The sequence below is a fragment of the Lampetra fluviatilis genome, chromosome 7, assembly GCF_964198595.1.
Source record: "Lampetra fluviatilis chromosome 7, kcLamFluv1.1, whole genome shotgun sequence".
In the NCBI taxonomy this organism is placed as follows: Eukaryota; Metazoa; Chordata; class Hyperoartia; order Petromyzontiformes; family Petromyzontidae; genus Lampetra; species Lampetra fluviatilis.
The window spans coordinates 6,498,540-6,510,921 of NC_136281.1; positions in this window are offsets into that span (position 1 = coordinate 6,498,540).

A 12,382-nucleotide genomic window follows, 5' to 3' on the forward strand; every position below is an offset into this window, starting at 1 on the left:
TAAATTACTACAGAGGTTTACATGTCCTCACATTACACCAAAGTTCACTCCATCGGGACTCCATTCATAAATCATTCGCTCAATATGGGACCTTACATTTAATACTCTAACACTTCATATGGTGCCACTAAATATAATGTATACAATAGCCAGTTAATGTTTTCAATAATTGCAATTCATTAAGTGAAGATTGACCGTCATGAAGCATACTTATTGTGCATGATAAATGTGAACAGTAAATAAATACGACACTTTTGTTTCAAAGGCTTGCTATTTTTAAATGACAGTTTTTCATTTGTCTGTGTGTTTGATAATTTTTATCAGACAGATTTGCAAAAGTTTTCCTTCATGTCACAGAGTCTATCAGAGCCAGGTTGGGATGGCATGACCTCGCAATTTGGGACCTAGAGCAAAACATGAGATCTCCACAATGGAGCATGAGACGAAAAAAATTGGAGGTAGCCAACTTTCAACACTCCTCTGGGCACTTATGGCCTTACAAGCCAGCATAACTTACTTTAAAATGATTGGCCAAAGAGGGGTAAAATTACCAAGCTTTTACTAACCCTATAAATAACCCAAAAAAATCAGAGCATTTTCTCTATATACAGTATACATTTATTATGAACGGGATTCATAGAGTGTATAAATGTGACCACATCTCAAAATGCTGTACAGAAACAGTGGGCAGATTTTGATTGCAGTCATAGGCAAAGTAAAAAAGGAAGATCTTGAGCCTGGACTTGCAAGGGGGCGAGGAATTTACAGCATGAATGGCTGGGGGAATGGAGTTTCAGACAATGGAGGCAACAGAGGGAAATTAGTGACCTCCTGCTGATCAAAGTTTGACTGTGAGCTCCAAGAGAAAGCCATGGTTGCTAGAGCAGAGAGTGCACGGTGAGGAGTAAAGTAAGATGAGAAGGGAGAGGTAGGCAGAGGAAAATCGATATGCGTAAAATATTTTTTGTTCAAATGTTTACTCTTCAACAAATGAAAATATGTCCCCACTCTGAACCATATCCCCATGTCACGTGACAATATGTGCCTACCTCCTCACACAAAGAGGCACTAAGAAGCAATCCTAATTGTGATCCATATTTGTTTTTGGGTTAAGCCACATGGTAATTTAACCCTCCAATATTATTATTTGTCCGTGCCAACGTATTGATGAAATTCTGATCAATAACGGTGGCTGAGAACTTTCATTATACATTGGCCCTTACAACTAATATCTTTGTAAAAGTGACAATCTTTCTCGAGTAGTGGAGGGTTAATTACAAGAATTTTGGCATAAAATTACCACGTGGCCTAATCCAAAAGCAAATCTGGATCATTGTATTGGCTCCGAATATTTGTGTTTTAAATTAATAAAAATTTGACTGCTGAAACGGACATCAACTTATGGAACATTTCATCATTCTATACCCTATAAATTGGATGGTCAAACTAGACTTGGACATCTAAATTTCTGTTTTGTTAAGCAATATGAAAGAATAAGAAGCATAAAATAATTAATATTACATCTACTGTACATACAAATTAACACGGAATATTTTCAATTTGCTTATTCATCTTTTGAATGCAACCGTGACCTTGGGACACACTTTAAATATGAAATATAAAAGTAATTTTTAAAACCTTATAAATAAACCAATATTAAAATTGTGGTTACAGCTTGTGGGTAATGTGAGGAATAGATGAAAGGGAAGGGTAAAGTTGCAGCCCTGCAACAAATTCTTCCCCAACAGAGAGCTCTGGAGAGCCCATCTGGTAGGGTATTTGGCCTACTCTTCTACGTTAGCCAGACATCTCGGAAGAGGAGATAATACCCGTTCTTTCCCCTCCATACGAAAACTTAAGATAAACTAACTCTGGAGTCCCCATTTCTACTTATGGATGGAGACAATTGTAAGAATCCAACAAACTTGCCTCGTTGTTTCAACTGCCTTTGTTGAGATAACAAATCGTAGTGACCTCTGGATTACAAGCCAAGTGTGATCATTGTTACGTCACGGCGACGGCAGGTTATTGCACCAGTGTATATTTGTCAATATGTGATGTAACATTGAAGCACAAAGTAAACCCGCGTAAGTTTGAAAATTGCAAAGGATTGCTAACTGCATGCAATGGCATCAAATGAAATCGAAACTCATTTCCAGGCAATTCTATCATATTTCGTTGATGTGACGTGAAGCATGTTTTGCTCACCACACATTTGGCCTGGGAACTAAAGCGGTGAGTAATATGTGAGGGGGAGAGACACTCGTGCCATTTGCCTACTTGTTATTAAGGCGATTAGTTCTGAGGGTGGCGGGGATGGAGGAGGAAACATTATAAACGGAGAGACACAAATATGTAGATGACAGCAGGATGCCAGTTGGCAGACAGGTGATGTCATTCTCCACAGCTCCAAAGGGCAGACGGAATGTTTTCAAACACAGAAAGGACAGCTGCAAAATGTGGTGGCTTGATAACTGTCCACAATTACCATTTAAATAGAGGTAAACATAAAAAAACACGTTTGCAAGCATCCGTATATTATTTGAATATATTAAATTGAACAAATGTGTGGTAAAGTATGGCAAAAAAAAACAACTACCCATGACTGACTTGGCATGGCGAGACCTTCATCCACTGGTGGATTGAGAACGGCTTGACTTTTTACATTTAAACATTATCATTTCCACACGTTTTTCGGTTATAGGAAACAAAAAGTAAACTATTTTGTTGGTTTATTTTACCATTACATATTTGGTTTCTGCACTCACCGTGTGGTTACGTTGCATTACAGAGGCATCGTGACCATAAAAACGGTCACAAAAAAATGCGCTCATTGTTATCGTTCCGCACACACATTGAGTACAAAGTCACGGAAATATTTTCAGTTCATAGACGGTTTAGTATCCATGAGTTGATGCACAAGTATTTAACTGTAATTAAATGCTCGAGAGTATAAGGTCACGTGCCATTAAGGACCATGCCACCTCTGCATTGTGACTCAAGCACACACACACACACACTTTAAATGGCTGAAAACATTAGCCAAATACAGCAGCGAGAAGGGAAAATCACCCTTAACCTGAATATAAATGATAAGGACAGTCTTTCATATACGTACGCCATCAGGGAATATTTTTTGCTTTGTCCTATTGTGCAGTTTCCACATGCATGCACCAGTGCTGCTTGCTAGAACGGAAATGAACTCAATTCTCACAGCCATACCAATGTGCACTCGTGCAGTTAGGGTTAGTGACAGACTTTGCGGTGCATCAAAGGTTTGGGTTATTAGGCATTAACGCAGTCATACAATGTTCCACGTAATAACAGCCTTTCCTTTATTAATTAGGTAGACATCTCAAAGTGTGCTGTTGTTGGGGGGCAGTTGTGCACCGGTTAGTAGTGTGCCGTGTGTTAAACCAGGCAAACTCAGTTTGATTATTGACCATGGCTAACATCGGTGGTGACTGATATCTGAACCATTCCTCCCCCTCGCTGCCTTCACCAACCCGCAATGACCAATGTGCACAAGTACGGTCAAACAACTCCCATGACTGCCACGACATGGGCAGACTTTCGTCCAGCAGTGGATTAACAAATGGCCATAATTATTATTTTCGTACGTATTTTATTGAAGAATGCAGTCGGTATCTTAACACATGCCCATCGCAAAGTCTACCACTGTGTGCATCGGTCTCTTGTAATCTTATTTGTATTTTTGTATTTTAAGATTGTTTAATACGGCTAATTAACATTTTACATTTCGCATTTTATAAGGTCTACTTATTCATAATTTTAAAGATTTTAGCCCTTTAGTATTACTTATACTTTGTAACGTTAGTATAGTTAGGGTGTATACCTTTTATATAAGTTAAGATTCCTACTTGTTCAATGTATGCACCGTCCCGCCATAGTGAATTCCTTGTCTGTGCAAACTTACATGGCGATTAAAACCGTTTCTGATTCTGATTTCTGATTCTGATTCTGCATGCAGTGGGCAAATTTGAGCTGTGCAAAAATTGCAGCGTGGCTTGCAACATCACCAGCTATTGTTGCGCATGCGTTTTAATGTATGCGTAAACGTGATCTGAATTAAAACAGCTTCTTCTCTGCATCAAGTGGTGCAAATTGCAATGAAAACATAACTTGATGTGAGGTGTTTATAAATCCTCTGAAGAACTGTATTTAATTAGTGACAGTTTTAATTTTCTAGATTAAAAAGGAATGAAAGTGTTTCACAACCGTAGACAATCAGTTTTAAGAAACCTTCATAAGTAAGTGCCACTTCAGTGTTGTAATGAAATTAGTTATTACATGGCAAGAGTGCATCTACAGTATTGTAATTCTTGCGGTTAGCTTGCACGCTGCATGCAGTGGATACTGTAATGTACAAGTGTTTGACAAAAATTTCGAAGAAAAACATTAGTATGCATTTGTTGCGAGACAGCGTTCTATAAAGTATAACTCAATATCTTACTAATTATTAATCAAAATACAGTAACTGTTTAATCATCATTTTCAGTCATGATCAATCCACAAATTGTCACCATCCCTCATGACCCTCCCATATAACAATCCACATTGCACCTTAGTCTGTATCATTTTCTTATGTACGGTGCCAAAGAAGTTCTACATACATACATGAGCTGATTTCATAATTCCACCTCTACGGAGAACGTCCTCCGTGTGTTCCCTTCCTTTGCTGTCACTGCATTGATATTCTCGCCCACTGGCCATCGTCCCTTCTAACAGTGTCCTGTACAAAACCACCTACTTTTCTTATGAGAAATATAATGTCATTAACCTACATATTTTCTGTCATCCACGTGTTCCTCTTTCTGTTGCTCGATGTAACTCCAACAACGCATCCTCCCACGCTTCTTTGTTCTCAGTCCCTATTTTTTTTTATCCATGCCATAACAGGTCATACGCACTGATGCTTCTAAATGGTATTATTTTGAAACATTGTATGAAGAAATGCTTCACATAAGAAATGTATGTTAGGGGTAAGAACTAATTTTTCGTAAATATAACTTCTTCTGAATTCATGTATTTACATGTAATCCATTTGCAATACATGGGTGGTCTTCAACCTTGTTTTTTAAAGACCTCCATAGACAACCCGCATTCAACACATTTAAATGTGAGTTCTCTTTCCAGATAAGTAAGTGTATTTTTCACCAGCCACACATGGGATGCTGAGCTTTGACCTTTAATCGTATCTCGACAGGACTGGAAAATAACTGGGCCCATAAGTGAATTCCTTTCTTAGTGAAAATACTTGCAAAAAACTGATAAAGACATCATCAATCTTGCATGTCACTGCTTTGGCCACAACCAAATATGCAGAACACTCCGTGTTTTATGAATTGCCGGGTGCTCGTGTGGACTGTTATAAATGATGAGTGTGCCAGCCACTAATAGGACATTAAAATATTGAAAATGTCTGCGTTAACAGTTGCAATAATTATTTGCTATTTATGCGTGTGTACAGAATTGTATATATATGAAAAAGCGGCCGACATTCCTGGAGTAAAAGCACACTTAATGTTTATGGATAAAATCAGCACTTCAAAGGCATTATTTTATTCTAAAATAAATAATAGTCAAAAATGACACACACTAAGTCAAACTTATGATGTCTATTAAATGTAATCGGAGGGCATCGCAACTCATCTTCAGTGCTAAGATTAACGTATAAATATTACAGTCGTGGTGAGCAGTGGAAGGTATATAGTTGGAACATCACATTTTCGACATATATATGCACTAAACTGTGTATTTGAAATGGTATTTCCTTGGGGTTCTTAGATTTCAAGTAAAATACCTCAGGCTCAAAGAATGTGACCAAAGTTCCATAGTGAGACACATTAATTTGCCCACAGGCACAACACAAGACTATGATACACTACGTACCAAATTATACTTGTTTTCCTATTTATACATTCATGTACTATGAGTATGTATGCATATGTATGTATGTTGAACTTCTTTCGTACCGTACGTAGCCAACCGTCTTCATCGGAGGGTACAGGAGGAGGTAGGTATAAGCACACATTATATAAACACAGCTCTTATATTAGCAATCACATGCTTACATTACACTGGTGTGGAGAAGGCAGAGGGCAACTTTTCATACAAGCACACTACTTCAGATATAAGCACAGGCTTGCCTTGCTCCCAAGGAATATGTGTGGCTAATTTTGTTTCCAGCTTCAACTGGTATATCAATGTCTGCTTTCTGCATATCACCTGTTGCACAATCCAACATGAAAAAACAGCTAAAGCCCTTTTTATTATTAAGAATGTATAAAAAAATACTTAATGTAAATGATAGCATGGCCATTTATATGAAAATGCAAACGTACCTATTAAAGTGGTTATTTGTTGCAGTTTGTATGCTGATGATTTTCAACTTGTAGCTTTTGTCCTTATAGGCCCCTGCTGGTCGATGGGCTTTCTAAGCATATGGGGACAAGTTTGTTACTGCAATACCCGTTATATCGATGGTTATTGCCATTGCATTTGGGCGATTATTTTTCAAGCTTCATTTTTATTGTACAGTGATCGCACATTCCCTTCCCATGCAAACATGTAAAGTTTTTATATTTATGTTTAACTCTACTGTTTTCCTTCATAGCTTAATATGCTCCTGCGTTTCCCCTATTCGACAACTACCACGCCACTCATTAATGGAATTTACCAAGCATCCCAGTGCAGTACCCGACTAACAAACTCATGTTTAAGAGTCAGTGAGGTTTTTTGTGGGAAAGTGTAGAACATAGTTTTCAGCCTACAATCCCACTGTTTTTTGCAATCAGAAATGCAGTATTTTAATACATTTAAAACTTCAAAGTACCATTTAAATTAAGAGTGGGGTTATTTAACACACAATACAATTTGAAACGTATAACATACAAAAAATGTCTCTGTATTTAAAAAATGGCTTGAAATTTTGTTGCAGTATAAGAGCTATGAAGTCAAGGGTTTTTTTGTCTTTGAACCTCTACCTTGCTTTTATCTAAAATTATTCCCGTTCATTACACATGGGAAACGTTCACAGTCTAATTAACGACTAATGGAATACGTGAAATTATCTAACACTAATGCATGGCCATAATTTTTTGAAAATCATTCCAATTATACATTCTAAGAAAATAATTCCACAATTAAAAAAAAATATGAGTTGTTGAAATATATGTGTTCATTATACATTTAACAAAAAATGTGATGTTATCATGAAAATATAAAATTACTAATGAATCACTATTGACTTGCCTAAATGGCATGGTTCTGCTGATGGAGATAACATGTAAATAATTACAGATTTATGAAATGTTGGTGCTGTATATAAAAGGCCACTTGTACTCTTTGCCTACAGTGAGTGAAAGCTGCAGGCACATTAATCTGCATGTAATGTGTCTGTATGGCTATGTCCCTGTTTCCTTGGCAAACGATTTTATAGCATCTGCCAGTGCTAATAACTGCAATGCAGACCAGGAAGGTTCCTGTTTGAAAAACTTTAAATCCACATCAAACGGATATGTTTTGTTACGCTTCCTCAATTTCAATGATCAATTACGCTGGAAGCAATTGTACAATAAGAATGAGCAAAAATGTATTGTTGATGCTGTCATAATGCAACAGCACACCAGACTTGCAATCCAGAGGTCACCCTCTCAATCTCTCGTTCAACAGTGGAACAAATGGGTCAAGTTTCTTCATCCCCCAATTCTGTGCCACCCAGCACCAAAAATAGGTACACCTCAGCCGCCCAGTAGGTCACATATGGTGGGGTAAAGTGTGGGTATTCCCACCTCTTCCTATATGTCTGACCAGCGTGGAAGAATATTCAAAAATGACCTCTAGTGTGGCCCTTCTATCAGCAATAATGTGAGCAAGCAATTGCAGCGCTGCACCGTGACCTTTTCCTGTATTTTACTCTGACCGTCCATCACAGTTGTTCATTCAACATTATTGTCAACAGTATGATAAACTCTGCTAAAATCTTCAAATCTACGCATTTTTTTTGTAACTGTTAAACTGTATCACATATTCCAGCCTTGCAAAGCTATGTTTCGTTTTAAGTGTAAACGTGAGAAAGTCATTTGCGACTTTAATGCACACTGTCAACATTGACTATAACAATTTCAGTCTTCCACAGATTAACATCTATGGGAGTGTGAGCTTGTGATGACCTGATACTTTTTTAAATGGTCCACACTAAATAGGGTGCAACCAATTGGTACGGGCCAGGCAAGTGAACGCTTAACACATTCCTGCGGAGGGAGCTGGTTGGAACGTTGGGTTGCTCGGTCAATGGCCAGGGTCAATGGCGGATTGGTGTATTCCGCAAATATGCCCGACTGTGAGGGTGGGCACAAGCCGGCGTGAGTAGGTTAAACGTTGAGTTTTATAAGGGCACCACGGGGTGACCAGCCCCTCCCCACTCACCCAGCCCCACTCCTCCCCCCCACCCAGCCCCACCCTCCCCACCCAGCCCCTCCCCACCCTCCCCACCCAGCCCCTCCCCACCCTCCCCTCCCCACCCAGCCCCCCCCCACAGCCCCTCCCCATCCTCCCCTCCCCACCCAGCCCCTCCGTCCCCACCCAGCCCCCCCCTCTCCACCCAGCCCCAGCCCTCCCATTTTTGGATGCACGACGGACGGACACAATAATCCCCTGTGGGCTGGTGGAACCAGGAGGTTCCTAGCAGTAAAACTGTCTTACTGCATGAACTAAGTGACCATACAAACGAGCTGCAGGTCTGCCTATTACAGAAATCCATCAGCTCGGAGACCAGCAATAAGACCTGACAGGTAATTTGCATACATTCTTGAATGATGATCCAAAAATATTATGTTTAAAATTAATTTCATAAAAATTATTTTGCAAGTTAAACAGATATATTTTCCCAAATAAAAAAACACAGCATGCACTCGGTGATTTAGCTGAAGGTTTGATTTTGTTTAATGACATTCTTAATGACACGCTTAACTGTACACAATTGAATTAATGTACAGGCCTTTGTCAAATCCACTGCTGGGTGAAGGCCTCCCTCATGCTCTGTCAGTAATTGGAGGGGGGGGGGGTGTTGACCATGCTCCACCATGTGTGGTTAACGTTGGTTGATGAAGGGGCGGGGGGGGGGCAGGAGCCATTCAGATATCACTCGCCAATGATGTTTACTTTGGCCGTAAGCAAGTCTTAGTTTTCTGAGGTACACGGTGTAGTCTGCATCGTACACAACTCTCACCCAATCACAGTTGTTGATATGCTATGAAACGATGCTACTAACAGTAAACTCACTTTGTGGACCAAACAGCTGTTGAAGACTAATACCATCACCAGCAGCCATGATGAATCCACTGCTGAATGACGGCCTACCCAAGCTGCCAACAAGATACCTAACATACAACCTTTGGCTCACAAGTTAACAAAGGCATACATCACCAATTAGTGCAGGCTAACAGATCAGTGAATCTCACTGGGAAAAAAAAAAACTTGGATGAAACATCGTTCTAAAAAAGTAAACAGTTAAGAACATGGTGTTGTTTATTTTTTCCCCCGCAGTGCAGTTAAAGCAAATATTGTAGTGCTACCCATAACATGCATTGAAATTTCACTGCCTCGATATCAAACTAAACTGAGTATGCAGCTCGGCTTGTGTAAATTTGCATGTGCAGAGGCATGCTAGGACCTCCAGCACAAGCTTTAAGTCACAAATGTGCCGAGCTTTAAAGAATATTTAAAATGGTCATACATTTGCTTAACCACAACTTGGTGAGAATGTACTCGTTTTTCCAGATTCATGCAAGGTAATGTACACACTAACGCCAGGGTTAGTGTATGAAGCTGACCTTATGAATTTGGCCAATTCCCACTTTTTGCGGACAAAAATGTTGTTCAGGACTGTACTATATTGGCCATAAACATCTCATATAAAGGGAAAAAACTGCACAATTTCATTCAATCTGTTCCAATTGTGGGGTGGACTATCTGCTAATGGAAAGTGGTTCTTGCCTATAATAGCACAATACTCTTGTATCTATGCTACACTCGGTAGCTGCAGACCTCCATAACAAGCTACTCACAGAAAACAGAGCTCACCCCTCTGAACCTTTCTCCAGGCAGCATGATGGTCTGTCAATATGGTGAACTTTCAGAGCAAAATTGTTGCTGTTAGTGGGATTACATGGCCCCTTACAATGTGTTTGTCCACGTGCTGTAGCACGTACATATCAAGCCTACTAAAATATTGCGGTTCCAATCATAAAAAAACACACAATGTATCATCCTCCAATCCAAAAGGAAAAAAAATATGTTTATTTCTTTTTGTCATCTCTTCTCCGCTGTATAATTTCAACCGATTCCCACCCAAAATCTGACACGCACGAGCTCCCTTGATAATTATGGCACATTTAGCTTGTGCCTCAACGCCCAGATGAAATTGACTTCCCATGCACTTGCATGTTTGCTAAATTTGCCCCCGTGTATAATAATTGCATATTTGTTTTTGTACACTTTCCATCAGGCTCTGGGAGAATGAAAGGACATTTTGCATTGAAATAGCAGACTGCTCCATCCCAAGGGGAAGGAAAACCTCCACAAAACTGATTCCCTCTACACACAACTCCTGATGGAAATGCAAACCTCTTCTGCCAAGATTTGCACAGTATATTTACACAAGTCTGGCACCTACAGGCATGCCTATTATTCTTCACTCACAAAAACAGACCTAATATCAATAAAGGCATGGCTAAATATGTTTTAATTTTTACACATAAATAAAGTGCATATTTATCAGATACATTCATTTCGTTGTATTTTATTATAAATGTTTATATATTATTAATAAATATAAACACAGAGAGGCTGACTATTAGCAAGGGCTTAGTACTGTTCCATACTTTTTGGAGGAAAAAAAAACTCAAAGACTTTACCATGATTCACAAGTGATGCATTATTTATTGACCATCTCAGAATTCCTCCTACAAAATCAGCCTGGTAGTGCTCTCCATAAGCCCACCGTCACTGGCAATTCAGCAATAAAGAGTAATTAACATGATCACTGCATTCTGGGCACCTGCGTGTGCTGTTTTTAGCGGATTTGCGTTGACTAATATTGACTGTTTGGCCTCTCACTCCTCCAGGTCCCATGTGGTCTGTGCTTTCACTGGCTGCATACCACGCTCCTGAGGTAACGTGCTCGCATCCCAAGTAGTCACGCCTCGCCCGTCGGGAGATAAAGGCTCTGGTAAGTGGAGGGCAAGCATCTGTTTGTGCTAAGGTTTTTTTGGTGTTTTGGGGGTTGGAGAGCAGAGGGGGGAATGTCAGTTCAGAGCACTTGGAATTCAATTTAATGGCTCAAGGATTTTAAAAAAGCCACCTTTATAAATAGGGGCATTATTCTTAATGGAAATGAAAAGAAAGTTGTGTTTTGCATAAAATAATTAAAACACTGTTTGGAGTAATAGCCCAGTTGAGTCTTAAAAAAATAGCAGTGAAGTGGATAACATGACCCATACTTATATACATGATGGCAAAGTGCAACGTCTACCAAAATTAATCAGGGGCAACTTAACAAAATAACAAACTTAATGAACACACTCCGGATAAAATAAAAAGTATGCCAATCAAACTACTTACGTGTTTTCTGGAACTCTTGACCAAGGAAATTAAATATGTAAAAAATGTTTAAGGTAATTCTTGTGTGTCATTGCCGACGAATTTAGGTTTGAACATTTCTACAATCTGAAAAGGAAAAAAATCATAGGTAGCTGTCATGTTGAAAAAAACACTCATTAATTACTGCCAAATGTTTTTAGTCCTGTGCCATTGGTGAATGGACACATCCATGGAGCCAAGTGCCAAAAAGGTTTTAAATTATGAACACATTTATAGGATACGCTCTATTTACATCTCATTTAATTTCACATTTTGTGCTGACTTTGGGCATCAAGCAGGCGTCCGCTCGACTACATATGCTGAGAATGTCACTTTATATGACAGTACCACTCTTACAGATGTCACATTATTACAGTTACAACCTATAAAACAGCCAGCTTAAATTAGACTTATAAAACCCTGCACAAAAAGTGTGCTTCACAATTACCTGCATCCCAGTGGCATACAGGCATGCGGAGACACTAGGCCACCTCCAAAGACGTAGACAATCCCAGAACAACTCGGTGGCAGGCCTGCTCAACCACTGCAGCAGAACTTTAAGATGCGTTCATATCTCACTCAACGTAGGACCTGTTGTCACATTAGTGGCAAACGCATGGGGGGCAGATGGAGATGGTAATAGTTGATCAGCCCCCCCTCCCTTCCACTGAGACTCCAAAAAGTTGTATTTTATTTATATTTACCAGTGCATTTTTTT